At 41.5% G+C, this 17,471-nt stretch overlaps 1 pseudogene; it reads right to left on the reverse strand.

Annotated features, from left to right (window-relative positions):
- Positions 1-14,346: 14,346 nt before the first annotated feature.
- LOC120114926 lies at positions 14,347-17,243 on the reverse strand (annotated as a pseudogene).
- Positions 17,244-17,471: the final 228 nt, after the last annotated feature.

The raw sequence follows: 17,471 nt of genomic DNA on the forward strand, positions 1-17,471 counted from the left end.
GACGCCCTTTTCGAGTTTTCATCTTGAACCCTTTTTTCATTTTTCATTTTTTATTTTCATCATTTTCACTCATTTCTTCTTCTTCTTTTTCTTCAAGCAAAATACTTCTTAACTGCGTCAGAATTCACTGGATGGGTAATTCAGACCCATCCATCTCAGTTAAGACCAGCTCCCCCAGAGAAAGCTTTCTTGACAACATAGGGTCCTTCCCACTTGGGCATCCATTTCCCTCGGAAATCTTTTTGAATGGGCAATATCCTCCTGAGCGCCAAATCTCCTTCGTGGATTTCTCGAGGGCGAACTTTCTTATCATGTGCTCGTATCATCCGCTTCTGGTATATCTGACCGTGACAAATAGCCTTCAATCTCTTTTCTTCAATCAGATTCAATTGGTCATATCTGGCCTGTACCCATTCTGCCTCATTTAGCTTCACCTCTGATAAACCCGGAGCGAGGGAATTTCCACTTCAATAGGGAGGACAGCTTCCATCCCATAACTAGAGAAACGGAGTTGCCCCAGTAGACGTTCGTACAGAAGTCCGTAGGCAAACAGAGCAAATGGCAACTTCTCATGCCAATCTTTATAAGTTTCAGTCATCTTCTCTATAAGCCTCTTAATGTTCTTATTAGCCGCCTCCACTGCCCCATTCATCTTTGGGCGATAAACCGTGGAATTATGATGCTTTATTTTGAATTGCTCACATACAGATTTCATCATCTTGTTGTTTAAGTTCAATGCATTGTCAGAGATAATTCTCTCTGGTAAGCCATCTGCAGATGATTTCTTTCTTCAAGAACCTACATATCGTTGACTGGGTAACACTTGCATAGGAAGCTGCTTCTACCCACTTGGTGAAATAATCTATTGCTACCAGAATGAAGCGATGACCATTTGATGCTTTCGGAAAAATTTGCCCAATAACATCCATGCCCACATAGAAACGGCCACGGAGCTGTCATCACATGCAACGGATGAGGAGGGGTGTGCATTCTATCCCCATAAATCTGACACTTGTGACACTTTCGGGCATAATTGATGCAATCAGTTTCCATAGTTGACCAATAATACCCAATCTCATAATCTGTCTGGCCATTACTGACCATTAGCATGGGTGCCACATATTCCTTCATGTACTTCTTCAAGAATCATTTTCGCTTCTTTAGTGTCCACACACCTTAATAAGACCTGATCCATGCTTTTTATATAAGATTTCACCATTAAGCACATACCCTGCTGCCATTCTTCTAATGGTCCTTTTGTCATTCTCAGTTGCCTGTTCGGGTAACTTTGATATCTTATATACTGAAAGATATCATAGTACCAAGGTCCTCCATCATCTTCTTCTTCAATGTTAAAACAGTGGGCTGGATACTCATAAGCCTTCATCTCAATAGGCATCATATTTGAATGCTCGTTCATCTTAAAGGCTGCTGCCAAAGTAGCCAAGGCGTCCGCCATTTGATTTTCTTCTCTGGGGAGGTAATTGAAAGTCACTTCTTCAAATTCTTCAATAAGTCCCAGAACTAATTTACGATATTCCACAAGTTTGGGATCTTTGGTTTCCCATTCACCTCTGAGTTGGTAAATTACCAAAGCTGAATCCCCATATACCTTCAGCATTTTTGCTTTGAGTTCAATAGCTGCTCTAAGACCCATAACACAAGCCTCATATTCAGCCATATTGTTTGTACAATCAAAATTAAGCCGACTGGTAAAATAATGCTCTTCACTTGGTGAGACCAAGATTGCCCCAATCCCATGCCCCAAGGCGTTTGAAGCACCATCAAAGTTCATCTTCCAGTATTTACCGGCAAGAGCAATTGTTTCTTCCTCCGAGATAGCCATTAAATCCTCATCCGGGAAATCGAAATTCAACTGTTCATATTCTTCTGAAGCCTACTCGCAATGAATTCTGCTATGGCGCTCCCTTTAACTGCCTTCTGGCTTACATACCGGATATCAAATTCGGACAACAGGATTTGCCAACGGGCTAACCTTCCAGACAATGCAGGTACCCCCATTAGATACTTTAAAGGGTCCAGCTTAGATATGAGCCAGGTAGTATGATACAACATATACTGTCTAAGTCTTCTGGTAGCCCACACTAAAGCGCAACACAATTTTTCAATTAGTGAGTATCTGGCCTCACACTCAGTGAACTTCTTACTGAGATAGTAGATAGCCCTCTCCCTCTTCTCAGTTTGATCATGTTGCCCCAACACACATCCCATTGAATTGTCATAAACGGACAAGTAAAGAATTAAAGGCTTTCCTGGGATAGGTGGCGCTAGGATCGGAGTATTCGAAAGATATCTCTTTACTGCCTCAAAAGCCTCTCGGCAATCTTCACTCCATTCTCCTGAATCATTCTTACGAAGAAGGCGGAATATGGGATCACATCTTTCGGTCAGCTGTGAGATAAACCGAGCGATGTAATTTAATCTCCCCAAAAATCCTCGAACCTCTTTCTGTGTTCTTGGGGCTGGCAAATCTTGAATGGCTTTTACTTTCTCAGGATCTATTTCGATTCCCTTTCGGCTCACTATGAATCCCAACAGTTTTCCCGATGTCACCCCAAAAGTACACTTATTTGGGTTAAGTTTTAGTTTGGCACTTCTTTAATCTTTGAAAGAGCTTCCTCAAATTCTCGACATGTTCCTCCTCCGTCTTGGCTTTGACAATCATATCATCGACATAGACTTCAATTTCTTTATGCATCATGTCATGAAACAACGTCACCATGGCCCTCTGATAGGTTGCCCCTGCATTCTTTAATCCAAACGGCATGACTTTATAGCAAAACGTCCCCCACATAGTGATAAACGTGTTTTCTCCATATCTTCAGGGTACATTTTAATTTGATTATAGCCGGAGAAACCATCCATAAATGAGAATAAGGAATTTCCAGCAGTATTGTCCACTAACGTATCTATATGTGGCAAAGGAAAATATCCTTTGGACTAGCTCTATTCAGATCTCTATAGTCGACACACATTCGTACTTTCCCATCCTTCTTTGGTACTGGGACAATATTGCTACCCACTCAGGATATTTGGCCACTATGAGAAACCCAGCATCAAATTGTTTCTTCACTTCTTCTTTAATCTTGAGCAGCATCTCGGGTCTCATTCTTCTCAGTTTCTGTTGTACGGGCTTGCAATCAGGCTTTATTGGTAATTTATGGACAACCAATTCTGTATCCAGCCCTGGCATGTCCTCGTATGACCAAGCAAATACATCCTTGAACTCTTGAAGTAATTCTATCAAGCTTTGCCTCCCTTCAGTAGACAGGGTGGTACCAATCTTTATTTCCTTTCTATCCTCATCTGTACCCAGGTTCAAGATCTCTGTAGCTCTTCGAGGCAGGATCTGCTCATCTTCCTGTTCCACCATCTTAGTAATTCTGAGGGTGGTTCACATCCCTCATCATCATCGCAACCTTCGATTTCCCCTTGACATATGGGCATCTCGAAATCAATCTCTGGGTCAGAGTCATCAGCATTCGTATTATTGATATCTGAGTTCCTGCAAGGATAACGAAAAAGAAGATATATATACATATATACATATATACATATGGGAGAATCCTTTCCCATATAAACAAATAGAAAGAAATAATATATGGTATATTCAAACAAAATGCATGAGGAAATGTTGCCATTTGGGAATTAACAAACACATCTTTTATTGAAAGCAAGTAAAGACACACAACTAACCCTTTACATCAAATCACCTACTGTCCCAGGGTATGAACAATAGGGAAGAGTTTTAGTGTATTACTCTGCAAAAGATTTGTAAACTACAGGCAATTCTTCCGCAGTCCAGTTGTTCAACACAAAGCCCAGTGGCGCAGGGTAGATGCCCATAGCTCTCATTTCTTTGAACTCCTCATCGGTTATGACATTAATGCCCAAGTCCTCCAAGGCATTCTCAACTATCCCTTTACTGCTTTCCAAAGTCCCTTGAAACATATATCCTCCTGATACGAAAATACTGCTCAATGGCGGGAATGTCATGGGCTCCCAGCTTGGGTCCTCACCAGTCAATCTTGCCTTTCTCAATTCCTGAATCTTCTTGATGCTTCTCATTTTTTCTTTTAAATTTGGCTGATACCCTAAACCGAACCTGTCTCTTTAGTTACAGGGTAGATTGGGCCCACCAGTCCTTGCAACCGACGTCCAAACCCTTTGCCAGTTTTTGCTCCTCTTCCAAGAGTCAGCTTAAGCCCCATTTTGGTGCAGTTTGACAATCTAGGCTTCGGGATCTTCTTTCCTTCTGCCACAAACATGGCATTGACGTATTCCAACGATCTGAAAGAACATTCAACAGCTTGCTCTTCCACTTCAACGTATGGAGTAGTAGAAACCGAAGCAATAATGTCTTCCTCAGCATGAATGCATATAAGCCTCCCATCCATTGCAAATTTTATCCTTTGGTGCAACGTTGACGGAACCGCACCGGCCTGATGAATCCAGGGCCTTCCCAATAAACAGTTGTATGTAGGCATGATGTCCATCACAAGAAACTCCACTTCGTATATCGCCGGGCCAATAGTCAAAGGGATATCAATCTTGCCTAGAACTTCTCTCTTCGTTCCATCAAAAGCTCGAACCACACTTTGACAGCTTCTCATCAGGGTGCTGTCCACTGGCAATTTTTTCAGGGTCACCAAGGGCATCACATTTAACGCCGAACCGTTATCTATCAGTACTCTGGATAGAACATGCCCTTTGCACCTAACTGTGATGTGTAGGGCCTTATGATTGCCAATCATCCCAGAGGGATCTCGTCCTCAGAAAAAGATAAAAAATTATCGGCCTGGATGTTGGCAACTAGTCGGTCCAGCTTTTCTGTGGGTATCTCCTTCGGGACAAATGTTTGGTTTAAAACTTTTAACAGGGCGTTGCGATGAGCCTCTGAACTCAGAAGAAGTGATAGGACAGAAATACGGGCAGGCAGCTTGTGCAATTGCTCCACAATACTGTATTCACTATGTTTCAGAAATTTTAAAAATTCCATCGCTTCATTCTCCGTTACTGGCTCATTGACGATGGGTTCATCTTCTCTTATCTGCACATCGGTACTTTTTCCTTTCTCGACAGCAATCTTTTTCTCAGGTTCTTTGTGATAACATCTACCACTCCTGGTCATGTGTCCCACTTCATCTACCTCTTCTTGTTGCTTTGTCACATCTCCTATTTGACGAGTATATCTCCAGGGTACCTGTTTATTGTCTTTGTACAGGAACGGAGAGGGAGGTGTAATAATCACCTTTGGAGCTACCTTCTCAGCCACTCGATTCTTGGGAGTAATGACGAGGGGACAACTAGCACTATAGACCTCTTTGGATGATCCCTCAGAGGCGTACACTTCCGCTTCTTCTTTCTCAGCCCCTTCTTTGAAGAACTCGATTTCCTTATTATCCATCATCTCTTGTACCAGCCCTAAGAAATCAGAACACTGTTGTATACTGTGTTTTGTGCAGTTATGGTAGTGACACATCTCTTCGTTATTGAAACGTTCACGTGGCAGATTAGTCTTTAATAGTCCTACCTTGACCATTTGGCGCCACACCCAAGACATGGGTGACATCACCTCCCTAACATTTTTTACAGTCGTTTTCCTTTCTCTTCAGCGACTGCATTATCCCGGCTCCTGCATGGTTTGGCAATGGATTCTGGGCTATGTTTGGCTGTTCACTGTCACCAAAGTTGATGACGTTTCTTCTTCTCAGAGCTTGGACGACCTTTTTGAAAGCGGGACAATTTTCATAGAATGTCCGGAAACCCCTGCATGGTATTCGCACTTAGTACTAGCATCATACCACTTGGGATACGGGGGTTGTATAGGGTCCACATGATAAGGTGAGACTACATGTCGATCATATAATTCGTGGAATAACTCCTTATAAGTCATGGGAATCGGATCAAATTGAGGCCTCTCTCCTTGGATCTCTTGCCCCTTGCCTATGTCCATTTGGGGTGATGCTACCGTTCCCTGTGGTCGGGACACTGTGATATTATGGGAATCATACTGCCTTATTTTTGACTTCGTTTTCCTTCTTCCTCATCGGTTGTTTCTTGCTAGAATCTCCTCCCTCAAGCTTCCCGCTTTTGATCGCCATTTCAATCATTTCTCCCGCCGTAACTATATCAGCAAAACTTCGAGAAGGATTACCAACAAAATGTGAGAAAAATGGAGCCTTCAGGTATTAACAAAAAGTAGGTTCGTTTCTTCCTCTACCAACGGTGGGTGGACTTGTACTGCTACCTCTCTCCCCTCTGAGCATATTGTCTGAAACTTTCACTATGCTTTCTCCATTGCTTGCAGCACCATTCTGTTAGGCCTGACGTCCTTCACATGCTTATACTGGTCGAGAAAAGATTTGGCCAGGTCTTTCCATGTCCTGACATCACTCTCCTTAGTTGATTATACCATCGCAATGCTGAGCCTACTAAGCTTTCCTGGAAACAGTGGATCAACAGCTGGTCGTCCCCTACGTAACCAGTCATTTTCCTTGTGATATGGGCAGAAGGGCATTGGGTACCGTCGTATTTCTCGAAGTCAGGGGTTTTGAACTTGGGAGGTAGGACCAGATCAGGAACTAAACTCAGTTCTTTACGTCGAGACCATACAAGCTGGTATCTTCTTTCATAGCTTGTACTTCATTTGCTAGCTGCTTATATTGCTCCTGCAACAACTTTTTTCGCTCTTCTTTGCTTCTTCATCAAGGTCCGGGACCTGGTGATATGGGCTTTCTTCGGGATGTGAACAGATCCAGGTTGCGGATTCACTGCAATGCCGTCAGGATTATGTGTACTTTGGTATGGACAGATGTTCCTTGGATATTCGGAGACTGTACCGGGGTGAACCCTGGAGGGTAAAGTGGTTCTTCACTTGTTTGCTCATGGGCCTTTCCGTGCTCTGGATTTCTCCCTCCCAGCATATTTGCCAACTTAGACAACATATCCTCTTGAGCCTTAAGCATATCTTCTTGCATTTTTCTCATCTTGCAACTGCAATTGAGTTCTTTCTATTTGAGCATCTTATCATCCATGGCTTTCCTTGTGTTATAGTGATGCTTGAAATTCCCAGTATTCTGTAATGTATCTCTTATGTTAATTTTAATGCTTTGAGGATGAATGCAAATTATGTAAAGTGTGATAAAAAATGCAACACAAAACTTAAATTACACATAAAATGCAAATGCAGAAAGGCATTGATTCATAAGACGCGATCAGTCTAGAACAACTTTCATTTAGGACAAAAGCATCATCTTTACAAGAAAAGTCCATTACAGAAATGGCCTAGCTCTCATGTTCAGCTCTACTATCTGACTGACAAGCCAATCGACTCTCTCCTACACCTGATGCTGGATTGGTATAGCTCTGGATGACTTTTGCTTGGAGGTCCATCTCTCCCAACTGCCTCGCAACGCCGCTTAACTGATTCATGGTCTCTCGGATCACGTGATTCACGTTTGTCTTCCAGTCTCTAAAGTGATCGTTTGAGTTTGCCATTGCAGTCTGGTGCCTTGGACGGTGCGCTCGAGACCAGTGATTTGTGTCTGGCAGCTTCGTAAGGCAGCCTCTAAATCATGAATCTTCTTTGCAAAGCAGTTCTCTTCGAGGCTAACCCTTTGATCCACTGGGCAACGCTGACTGTTTTCTGCAGATAAGGAACTTTCAAGCTGCATAACGAGGCACTGTACTCTTCATTCTTTGCCTTGGCTCGAGCTAACTCTTCCTCATGCCTTGATTCCATTTCGTGCATCTCTTGATTGAGTACCTCTATCCGTTCGTTCTTTGCTCCGCACCTGTATCCAGAGGAATACTTCATCCTGTTTGCCTTGAAGCACATTCTCCCGATATTGCCTTTCTAATTTAGCTCTTCTTTGCTTTGCCTCTTCTCAGTTTCGAGCTCGTCGATTCTTTGCTTTCGAACCAAGTTCAAGTTGCATGTTATTTGCCTTCATTCTGATTCTTCAATATTAGCATGCAATTCTTCTTCTCCCTTCTTGCTCAAGGTGTACTCTTTAGCCTCTGTCCTTTCGCTCTTCAATGCCCTAACCCAGGACCTTCTCTCGGACTCAAGTTCTTGATTTCTTTTCTTCTTCTCTGTCTCTACTCTGACTCGGTGCTCTCTCTCGGCTCTGACGTCTCTAACTCGACGATCCTCTCAGCCCGGAGCTCTAACCGCCACTGCTCTGAAGTTCTCCGAGGCCAGCAATTGCCCGTGCTCGACTCATTTTTTGGTAATCGCTCTGTAAACTAGTGAGATTGGCCTCCACCTCATCCTTTCTCTTGCGCATAAGCTCAAACTGTGTATTATAGAACCCCCTATCGATGTCCATCATGAAATTCTTTTGTCTAAGGGCCTCACACTCTGCTTCCTTCCTGGCGATTTCCGCTTCGAATTCACTCTTTAGTATCTCCAACTTAGACGGTACGTATTTAAACTGTACTTCCAAAGGAGTTGTTGGTCACGATCCGCCAACGGAAGGATATCATTCTTTCGCACCGCCCTCCATGCCACGTAATCTGGTGTCAGCATGACCTCAGCCGCTATGAAATCAGTTCTAAAGGTTGACTTCCACGCCTCTGACATTGCACGGGCAGTATTCTTGTAATGATCTCCACAGTACACAAATTCAGATGCTTTCAGACCGGATGTAGCTGGGACGAATTGGCGTGCCCCAAATTGCCTTAGTACCATCAGTGGCGCATAACCTACTCCACCCCATAACCCTAATAGGGTTACCCAATCGAAATCCCACATTTGTACAACACATCCACAAAGCTAACCAGGGGACACGCCACTATATCATGTTCCTGTAAATTTCTGAAGAGTGAAACCCAATCTTTCCTGGTGAGATGCTCTGGCCACTCTTTAGTGAGGAAATCTTTTAAGGGTGAATAGGCCGTAGAAAACCGTCGACTATACTCTCGGTCAAATTTTCCAGAAGTGACTGCGTATCCAAACAGTAAGCAGCTGGACACACCCGGTGAACGGCTACTCTCAGCTCTTCTGCAACTGCTAAGTGCTCTGAATGTTTTAGCCAAACCGTAAGGAACAGGGTTTACCTTCCTTTCTAAACGCTCGAATAAATCGACCACTGCTGCTTCCACGTGATAAAGAACTTTCGGGAAATCATCAAACATAATTCCCAAGGCGAACATCTCCATGCTCTTCTCGATATCGCTATGCTGACGATAAGCTCCTTGAGGCATGACCAAGGGAAGCAATCGGACTCTCCCTTCTTTTGGATTCGATCAGCAACCCACTTCTCTCCCTCCCAGTAATCCTTGCGAGCTTGCTCTTAAGGATTGTGTCTTTGAGGCCTTGAGTAGACACGGTCCAAGTGTATCGTCTCGAAATGAAACAAGGAGGTGTATTCTTCTAACGTGGGAGTCTTTCTTCCTTGTTGAAAGTGAAGCAGCTATATGCGGGATTCCAAAACTGGACGAGAGCTTTGATTAGAGGTTCGTTTACTTTCACGTACAACAGAAGGGCGATGTCGCCATACTTTTGCCAGAAAGAGTATTCACATCAGAATTCCAACTTCCCAAATTTCGCGTAACTCTTGCAAATCGTTTTGCTTTAGACTGACCGGAGCAACTTGGTAGTACTGATATTAATCTCAGTCAAACTGTCGCCTTTCTTCCTCTGAGTTTCCTCGGACCACGACCTCACTTCTGAGTTATCCACTTCCTTGTTATGAAAGCTCTTGTCCATTTTATGACCGCCTTCTACTTTATGACCACCTTGTGAATCAACACCTTTTTTCATGAATGATGATGCAATGCAGGTAATAAATAAAACATAAAACACAGACAAAAACAAACTGTTAGTATATACAATGAATAGTCAAACAACATGAAGATAAAAATATATACATCCTAAACCTATTCACATGGTATCTACCCAACATGGCATCTACTGAATCATGCTTTAGTAGATCCTACCCAACATGATATTTACCCACATGTTTGTTACTCATAAAAAATCCTAACCGCATGGTATCTAATTCACATGCATGTTTGAAAAATAAACCTAACCACATGATCTCTAGTTCGCATACTTTTGCCAAAAAAATAAATTCGAGGGAAAAGTTAGAATGAGTTTCCCCTTTGTGTATGCGGACAGAGATTCAACATAAGATGGGCAGAGTTTCAGTATTTCTAAAAGGGTCTTCGAATTGTCCTTTGCTGGTGCCCCCTTGGGCTTGCCAGACCCTCGATTCTCACCCATTATAGGCTTAAAACGAATCAAGTTCAATCCGAGAGGATACATTTCCCTATATCCATGCGAGAAAACTCAATGTTTCTCGTAGACATAAAGCATGTACCCCAGAGGTTACTAGCTAAAGCCCGTGCGGAGAAAAATAATTTTTCTCACGTAAGCGTAGCTTTCACCCCTACTTAATAGGACAGAGCAGTTAGAAGGCTAGAAAAGTTATAGCAACAATGGGGAAACTCATAATCCTTTGCCTCGATCAAAGAAACACAACAAAGTGAAGGTCAGAAAACTGAAACATGTAGATCACACGTTAATACAACTATTTATTTTTAATTAAAGCGCAAATTAAAATGCAAACAACAATTTAAACAAATCAGGGATCAAAAATCAAATTAAAGTGAACTTACAACTTTCGTTTGCAAAGACAATTAATTAATCGACTATCCTGACTCTCTAAAGTCCCCAGCGGAGTCGCCAAGATGCGAAACGATTTTAAACGGCGGGGTGATTTTGGAAACCGCGTCATTTTTAATTATTATCTTTTCAATTGGATTTTAATTAAAAACAGTGCGATTTTAGAAAACCTCTCGTTTCGAAAAATTAGAAATTCCTTACGATAAAATATAAGGTTCGAGGAGTCGCCACCAATCTTTGATTAGGGTGTGATTGGGCACCCAAAAACATTGTCATTTTAAATAAAAATAATTTTAATTAAAACGACAAATTTACGGTCTACGTTACCAAAATCCAAGTTCGGGAGTCGGTTACGCGTGGGGAAGGATTAGCACCCCCCACAACGCCCTAAATCGGTACCTAGTCGATTAATTAATTTCTTTGCAACGAATTCACAAGTTCAAATTTGATTTGATGAATCCCTTTAAAACGACAAACATGCAAATTTGCAACATTCAAAGCAACAAATAGATTTAATTTAAAATTACCAAGTCATTAGAAGATAAAGAATATTCGATTATTTAAAAATATCGAGACCAGATCTTTAGTTCAGTTCTAACGACCTTTTCTCGAAAAGTTTAAATAGTCGAATATTTCCTTTTCTTTCGCTCCCAAATTTTACAATGATATATCCAATTTAATTAGGCGTTACTGACGGGATACCATTTTAATTTAAAATCGTCAAAACAACTTTCCTGTAAGTTAAGGAAAGCCATTCTGATAATTTTAGATAAAAGGCATTACCCTTAATTCCGATTATGATTAGATCGAGTCATGCACATGAGGCTAAACATGCATAAAAACTACACCTAAATATACAAACACTAACAACATGCTCGAATGTGATATTCATAAAGATCACATACATATTTAAAATATATATATATATATATACTCTATACATAGCTATACTTAATGAACAAAGATGGCCTAAACACAACCAACGAAAACATAGCATAACAAATTATAAATTTCAGAAAATAATTATATTTAAATTAACTTTAATATCCTACTTATGAATAAAATACAAATTAAGGTAGAAATGCTAGCATTATACCGTACTGAATACTAAGAACTGAAATGAAACTATTCTCATTACAAGGGACTAACAAAATAAAACAAACACACTCAGGACTAAAATGCAACATACAAAAAGGTGGATGTCAAATGTTTAAGACAACAAAGATTTAAATACAACAAAACATAGGACTAAAATACAAAGAAACTAAATCACAGGGTCTTTTCATAACTTTTCATTTCTGGGCAGTCCAAACATGATATAACCAAAATATTACATAGGATCAAAATGCAAGTTTCTAAACTATGCATCCAATGTAAAAACAACAATAAAATCAGCCTAGCAGGATTCAGGACTAACGTGTAAACCGCTGGAAATTTAAGGCCAAAATCAGAAAACAAAAAGTCACTTTGGGACCAAATCGAAATGGACTTAAATCTATGGGCCCTGAACGAGATAACCCCTCCCTCAAAACACGAGATATTTTCCCACGATAACAAAACGTCGTCGTTTCAACACTACCCAAAGCTACGTCGTTTTGACGTATTAATATAGTGGAAATTAGGGTAAATTTCCTAACCTAAACTCATTTCCCTCTCCATCCAGAAAACATCCCCCCGTTCTCTTCCTCTCCATATCCTCTCTGCTCTCCCGTCTCTCAACCCTAAACGAGACAGAAGGCCACCGCGGCCTCCGTCGTTCAACGGCTCCGATGGGAGCCACACAGCCCCGACGATAACTCGAAGACCTCTACCTAGAACCAAACCTTAACCCGAGACATAGCTCTCAAAACCCGCTGCTAACCAAACGAACCCGAGCCTTATCCACCCTAACAGAACCTTCGCAACCCCGCCGTTCAACGGCTCCGATGGGGAGCCACACAAGCCCCGCCTAGACGGTCCTACCCAGAACCCAACAAACCCCTGAACCCGAGACCCAAAACGTCATGCACGGCTGGAAACAACAGAAGGTGAAGGTTTTACCTTCTTACAGCGGGTTCTGGACTCTTAACAAAGGCAGTACTTAAAGGTGAGTTTCTTCGCTCTGTCCCTTTTTGGTTACTGATGGATTGAAGTGGATCTCTAAGGCTTTTTGAAATGGTTTCTCTTCCTGTTGATTTCTGGTTGATTTCCGTTTTCTTTCTATTTGCTTTTCCTCTCCCTCCTTTTTTCTTCTCTGTTTTTTTGGTGATAACTGATATCCTTTTCTTGCTCCTCCCTCTGGTCGCTCTTTATTCTCTCTGTGTTGTTGGTTTTCTCTCCTCGATTTCTCCGTGCCTCTCGTTCTGTTTTCTGTTTCGTGTGTTTGCAGGGCATTGGCGAGAGCAGATCACGGGCGGTAGCTGTGGGGAGCCGAGCTATTGTCCGGTTGGCGTGCGTGTCTGGCAGCAGGGTTGGCTTCACGTGAGACTACAGCTGGCTCGGGATGCTTGGGACGTTGTGAGCTGTTGGATCCTGATGCCAGATCCAACGGTGGTAGCTTGACGGCTGGAACCCTGACAAGAAACCCTAATAGTCTTTGATCTGGACCGTTGGATGAGCATATCCAACGGTCCAGGACAAGCGGCGGCTGGATCATAAGCTGGAACCCTAACGTTTTAGGGTTCTTCAAACAGGCTTGAACATCCAAGCCTGGTTATTTTGATTTTTGGGCCACTTAGGTCCAGCTGGTTGTAATTTGGTATAGGCCCTGTAACAAAACATTTAATTAGTATACTCATATGTATTTAATTGCTTAACTTCATTATAATTGCTTAGTGCTTATATATCATATATAAATATAACCAACATTAATCATATAAACGATAATAAACCCAATTCAACTTCGGAAAAGATCCCGGACAAATCGAGCATCTACAAAGTGAATCCCATTTCACCAGCTCACACACGTGAAAGATGGGTTGTGAGTGAGACCAGGGCCATCCTTATGCTCGTGGATCGATCGGTATAGTAGTCGCCCAGAACTGTGCCCGGAGCAGAAGCAATTAGGTTATCGAACTCGTCTCTACTCGCTTAATCGGAGTGCAGATGGTTCAGTATTTCAGTTTACCAAGGTAACCAACAAATCCTTTTCGCATTCTGCTTTGCATAGCACCTTATTTAAAGTTTCTTTCATTGGGCATCAAAACACTTTTTCCCAGTAACTTTTGTTGAATGCCTGCGGTCCTCAAGCGACTAAAACCAGAATCCGAGGCCAACCAAATGGTTCATAGAATTATTCTTAAAGATAGCATTCGACAAGCATCAAATTCGATATAATCATTTGGGTTCGAACAAAAATAATTATTCAGGCAGCTACACAAACAATATTAGACAGTTAGACACTCTTTCTTCTCAGAATCACACCCGGAATTACAAGGCTAACATGCTTGTATATCTCTGCATAATGAGTAACACAATGTAGCTACTTACGTCTTCTTTCGAGGATTGTTAATTGGAACTCTTCAGTCCCTCGGTATGAACTATGAAGCAACTTTATCCAATCTCCTGAGCGTTTCATCCGCAAATCAATAACCTATAGATGTGGTCTATTCGTCATCAGAGGTGTTTCCTTGCTACCAACCCAATACTGTTTAACGGCGACTAGTATCTTCTCCGACACTAGGGGACCGTCCTCGTGATCATTCATCTTCGTGTCCCATCTCATGCCTCCGGCAATTTTCCTGACCTTATTTAGAACATCAACATCGTCCCGGAAGATGATAGCCCCTTCAGGCCGCAAAATGCGATCCATTTCCAGAAGGATGTCTTCAAAGCTACACCTGCATAATCATTTACATGTACAATATACTGATCAAGAACTATAGATAATGACGTTTAGAGAGTGTATTTAGTGCATAAAGACTTTCTATTCCACAAAGTGCCAATTAAGCATAACTCTTCACTTCATCAAAACTAACATTTGTTATTATTATTTTATTAAATTTTAAAAGGCTTAAATGATGTAACATGGTTACACTGGATGTGTATTGAACTATTTTCTGAAGGATTCATTCGATTCCTAATAAACATTGCACATTACAAAAAGATGGATAAAAGACTTACTTGTTTTGATACAAGCTAAAGACACCATTAGCATGGATAAGATCATACGTTCTCGGGTATGTCGAGAAACCTTCGCACCTGCAACAAATACAAAATGAAAATGTCAGCGGATTCATTTCTGAGTTATATGATATGGCCAATGATTCCAATGCCCTAAACTATCACTAGCTCAGCCGTTCGAAGAATTGGGAGTTTGTTGTCTAAGCTAATTTGAACTTCTCTCGTGATATAAGTACCGTTCATAGAAGATGATTGAGACGTACCATCATGATATATTCCGATTAGACCTCTCTCATATACAACACCCAAGGGTTTGGCACTGTGGGCACCACATTCATCAACCAAGACTTCGGCGATTCGAGAGCTGCTGCGAATCCTCCAAGACCAGCATTCATATCCATCACGTTTCTGTATCTTGCAGTACCGATCAATCTATTTATCCTTTTGTAAGCATTTACATGCTTCTTCCAAAGCTTGTTGTCCTCTTGGTAAGATTCAGCAGAGGTCCCCTCAACAAGTCCATTGGCTATCCGAGGAGGGACAGCAAAAAGCCTAGCTGGGAATTTCTTCAATTCCCCTCCTGTCACTTCACTCGCACTACTTACCTTAGGGAAAGGGGTTACACATGTTTCCATTTTCTTGTACCTAAACATGCCAAAGAGAAAGAATTGAAGTGATAGCACAAAGGAAATAATAATTTCAGAATAACGAGCCAGAAGTGAAACGAAATGACATATAACGGTTCACCTGTAGTTAATGCACCAACAAGAGACTTAACCTATTACAGTTTGCTAAGACACATTATACTTTAAAGCGATAACGAAACAACAAATTTGTAATTGACTAGCAAATCAATATGCTTGCAAATGTAAATAAATGAAACTGTCCCACAAGTTAACTCACCAAACATCATCCGCATCCCTTGGTTTACACATATTGGCAGAATTCCTGCGGCAGGATTTGTCATTAACTTTTTTCCTCCAAATAGCAACATCTCCCTTCTCGTACTTTTTCTCCCAGCAAAGACGTTCAGCTAACTCTTCAATCTTTCTCTGCTCAGCCTTTAAATCTTCCTTAGATCGCTTCCAAACTTGGTAGTACAACTTCCAATTAATTGGAGGGCCCGACAAGACCCAGTATCCACCAGGCCTTAGGACTCTATCAACTTCCATTAAGTACATCCCATCTGAATAAGCGGTAACGCATTTAAAAAGGTTATCAAATTCCTGGTAGTGTTAAAAGTCCAATGTTGCTTTTTTATCATTTAATACCGATCTCTAACCATACTTGAATAATTAACAATGTAGAAGAAAAGAGGGATGAAAGAGAACGCAAGTATTACACAATTTCACAGCTACCATGTTTGTTACGACTTACCATTTGCAGTCATGGTATTAGCATCGGAGAACACTGAGCCATATCAAATGCTCTTGATGGATATGGAAGGTTTATAGATCCAAGAACACCGATAACAGCAGGCACACCTCGCTCCAGAGCAAATTGGACCTGTGCTTCATGATTGTCTCGAGGTGCAAAAGACATAGCCAGAACATTTCTCTTCAACATGTATGCTCCCCAACTTGCAACCTAGTTTAAGATTGGTTCTTTTAGTGCATGTGATTTATACTGAATAAGAATGCCATAAGTGGATGCTTTGATGATGATTGTTAGCATAAAGACATAAAAGAGGATTTATTTAGGCAGGCCGCTATTGGTTCTTGAAAAAAAAAAGAGCATAAATCTTGAAAAAAAAAGAAAAAAAGAAGCAATGCATAACGTCATCATAAGTTCTATAAAAAAAGCAGCAGCTAGATACGATTCTCGAAAATCAACATACTCCACAACCAGTACCAATGCTGTTCTGACAGAACCGTCTGCTATCGGGATGACCGAGGCAAGCTCATCAATATACGCATCAGCACCTTGAGGGAACATAGTTCCTCCACCTGGAAATTTAAACACGTTTCCTTTGAACTGTACCCAGTTCTGGACAGCCTTCTCAACTGTCAGGCTTTTATGCGGAGCATTAGCATAATGGACATAGTCACGACTCTTTGGCCATTCAAATGGTGTCATATACCCTTTGGTGCTGGATGAGACAGTGTAGTTTTTTCTTCTTCAGGAGGACAGTGTCTTTCCCGGTAAATCATGTTATCCTAGTAACTTCATGGCTCGATCTTGCTCTTGGCAAGGAGTGTAATCAGTGTACTTCACATCACAAGGCAAAACACCCCGAACTTTTGGTTGGAAGGCTCGACAATCTCTACATCATTATGGTGTGTTTCCAAGTTCAAATTTGTGAAGAGATATGCAGTCTGTCTGTTTGGTCACCTCCAATGCTATGCTATCTCCTTTGCCAAAACCACTCCTCTGCCATGCTCCCAGAATGTAAAAGAAACCACACAAAGCAATCACAGCAAATAGACAGCGGGCTCCGTCTTTTGCTGCCGGACGGATTGTTCTTCGAAACCATGATTAGAGTGGTACTATTTCCCAACGCACGCTGTCAGAAAAAGTTGAGAGATATTATTTTCCACAGATCAACAATGCGAAGTTCGGCTACATATCATCACAGCATGTAAGAAACTAGTGGTAGAGTTTCAATTGCACAAACGCCATTAATGACAAAGTAGACTTGTTTCAACCATAATTACCAAAAAAAATAAAGCCAAATAGTATCTTCAAATACCAAACCCAACTAAAACAAAGGATTTTA

The sequence above is a fragment of the Hibiscus syriacus genome, unplaced genomic scaffold, assembly GCF_006381635.1.
Source record: "Hibiscus syriacus cultivar Baekdansim isolate YM2019G1 unplaced genomic scaffold, ASM638163v2 tig00110254_pilon, whole genome shotgun sequence".
Classification (NCBI taxonomy): domain Eukaryota; kingdom Viridiplantae; phylum Streptophyta; class Magnoliopsida; order Malvales; family Malvaceae; genus Hibiscus; species Hibiscus syriacus.